Source organism: Carassius gibelio, chromosome B1 (genome assembly GCF_023724105.1).
Source record: "Carassius gibelio isolate Cgi1373 ecotype wild population from Czech Republic chromosome B1, carGib1.2-hapl.c, whole genome shotgun sequence".
NCBI classification, from domain to species: domain Eukaryota; kingdom Metazoa; phylum Chordata; class Actinopteri; order Cypriniformes; family Cyprinidae; genus Carassius; species Carassius gibelio.
In genome coordinates this window covers 32,365,545-32,368,617 of record NC_068396.1, presented here as the reverse complement: position 1 = coordinate 32,368,617, position 3,073 = coordinate 32,365,545, and the positions used below count along the sequence as shown (strand labels likewise).

At 38.5% G+C, this 3,073-nt stretch overlaps 1 protein-coding gene across 1 annotated transcript in view; it reads left to right on the top strand.

The window, feature by feature from the left end:
* Positions 1–89, top strand: part of LOC127949447 (acyl-CoA dehydrogenase family member 11) — a 40,107-nt gene extending 40,018 nt beyond the window's left edge. Inside the window, exon 16 of the mRNA XM_052546759.1 lies at positions 1–89. This exon is cut by the window's left edge and continues 493 nt beyond it. The gene's annotated coding sequence lies outside the window, so the exon portion shown is untranslated.
* The last annotated feature ends 2,984 nt before the right edge of the window (positions 90–3,073 follow it).

Below are 3,073 nucleotides of genomic sequence, written 5' to 3'. Positions count from 1 at the left end.
TTAAGAATGAATGATAATATCTCTATTTTTATAGACTTATGACAGATATTATAAGTTACTAAATAAATACACAATTGTGATTTCTCCAAGCGGTCATATTTACTATGGTAACGTTAATGTTTAGTGTGCATAGTATTTTACATCACTTATAAATATTTATGTCTTGTTTAGTGATTATAAACCACATCAGATCAAGTTATTTCAACACTCGCTGATGATTAAAAGTGATTTTTGAACTCAACTAGTTTAAAAAAGTCTTTAATGCTGGTGTTAAAGCTGTTATCTCTCTGAAATGATCCGTGTACTGACGCTCTCCAGACGTGGAGAAACTCCAGCTTTGTTCATAACCCCTCCTCTAGCCCCAGCTAACCCTCTTTGGCCCGAGGAAGCCCCGACGAGGCACGATCAAGCCCTGGAAGTGACCGTGAACACACGACTGGCCCTGGCACACACTAAGTCCGACAGTGGAAACACGGCTGTTGTGAGATGCTTCCCATCACACTTTTGTAGCAGGTCAAAGGTCAGATCTGTAGAAGAGCCGGAGGTCACACACACAGATGATCTTCAGAAGGGGGCTCCTATAACAGAGTGTTTCTGTCTGTTACACACACTCCTCAGATCAAACATCTTTCACCGCTTTATATGTTACCCTTGGGAGATATCATCAGGAAACATGGTGTTAGTTTTCACTGTTATGCTGATGATACGCAGCTCTATATTTCTTCGCGGCCCGGTGAAACACACCAATTTGAAAAACTAATGGATTGCATAGTCGATATAAAAAATTGGATGGCGATTAATTTTAGATTAGATTAGATTAGATTCAACTTTATTGTCACTGCACATGTAGGTACAAGGCAACGAAATGCAGTTAGCATCTAACCAGAAGTGCAATAAGCAGTAAGTACAGAATAAAGGCCTATAATATGTACAATAACTATACAGGTAAGTATTATGGACATAATTTACAGATTTTGAATACTATAAGCACGATATACAGATAGGTGTACTATGAACATACTATACAGAAGGATTATGTAAAAGTGTATGTACACTAGGCAGAACTATGAACATAATTTACACTAGTGCAATTTCTTTCTGCTAAATTCAGAAAAAACAGAGGTGTTAAGTATAGGGCCTAAAAACTCTGCTTGTAATAACCTAGAACACTGTCTAAGACTTGATGGTTGCTCTGTCAATTCTTCGTCATCAGTTAGGAACCTAGGTGTGCTACTTGATCGCAATCTTTCCTTAGAAAGCCACGTTTCTACAAAGTAACGCGTTAGAGTACTCTAATTACTTTTTTCCTGAAATGTGTAACTTAACGCGTTAGTTTCGTGAGTAAGTAATCAGTAACTTCGTTATTTTTTTAAAAAAGTAATCCGTTATTTTAAGGAAAGGAAAATCCCGACTGCAGCCTGCTTTTTGTCAGACAGTAGTCCTAGGTCTACTGTGCCATCTGCGGATGTACAGTATCAGCGGAGCCGAAGCTCTGTGATCGTAAAGTCAATGGCTGTGATACGTCTGTGCCCTGCGCCTGACCCTGTGTGTGTGTGTGTGTGGGGTTTTTTTTTTTTTTTTTTTTTTTCGAACTCCCGGAAAGATAGCAGAGAGGACAGCGTTTGGTTTATGGAAGTACGCACATTATTTTCAATTTGTCAACGAAAAAGAAAAGAACATAACGGTAAAATGCACACTCTGCGTTGGTGAAAAGCTTCTGTCGACCGCCAAATATTCTACCTTAAATTAAACGCTACGTTTTAATCACTACTTTGAAGAGTAAATGTAAGAGGACTGTGTTAAAGCGAATTTAGGCTTGTGACTGTGAGTGACACTTTAATAATAATTAGTTCGGCTATTAAGCGATTTGTCATTTGCCTGTGTGGCAGTGAAGGATTCAATTTGGTTTGTTATAATTTTTGTTTGACAGGCAGCTGTTAATTTCTGTTAGATCATTGGCTGGCTGGTTGTTCATCATTTCTAAATGGATTTAAATCTGCAAGCCTGTTTAAGGTTGTGTTTACAAGTAAGCATACTTGTACTTTGATAACTGCATTATTTAAAGTTAAAGAAAAATCAGGAGTTATCTTGTGGTGCTCATAATATACAGTAGCCTAGGCTACCCGGGCTGGGTAGGTGCGAATTTTGATTAATAATATGTTCTGTGATAATAAATAAAACGCCATGTGGAATAGCCGATTGCTGACTGTCTTTCCTGTTAATGTTATCCTGCAGTGTTAATTTAGTCGGATGAATGACGTTATTCGTTGTCGGGAGTCACGACTTCTAGGTGCATTTAAAGGGGCCGGGGGCTGTGTCTGTCGTGTGTGAGCCGCTGCGAACGGCTTTTAATTTTTGGTAACGCATGAGTACTCTAACGCGTTACTTTTATGAATAGGTAACGCTGTATCATAACTGATTACTTTTAATTGATGGTAACGTTGTAACCTAACTAACTACTTTCCAAAGTAACTATACCCAACACTGATGCTCTCAATGTCAAATCCAGAAATGTTAATCCATGCATTTATGACTTCAAGGTTGGACTATTGTAATGCTTTATTGGGTGGTTGTTCTGCACGCTTGGTAAACAAACTACAGCTAGTCCATAATGCAGCAGCAAGAGTTCTTACTAGAACCAGGAAGTATGACCATATTAGCCCGGTCCTGTCCACACTGCACTGGCTCCCTATCAAACATCCTATAGATTTTAAAATATTGCTTATTACTTATAAAGCCCTGAATGGTTTAGCACCTCAGTATTTGAATGAGCTCCTTTTACATTATACTCCTCTACGTCCGCTACGTTCTCAAAACTCAGGCAATTTGATAATACCTAGAATATCAAAATCAACTGCGGGCGGCAGATCCTTTTCCTATTTGGCGCCTAAACTCTGGAATAACCTACCTAACATTGTTCGGGAGGCAGACACACTCTTGCAGTTTAAATCTAGAGACCCATCTCTTTAACCTGGCATACATATAACATACTAATATGATTTTAATATCCAAAACCGTTAAAGGATTTTTAGGCTGCATTAATTAGGTAAACACCAAAAAGAGCATTAGACAG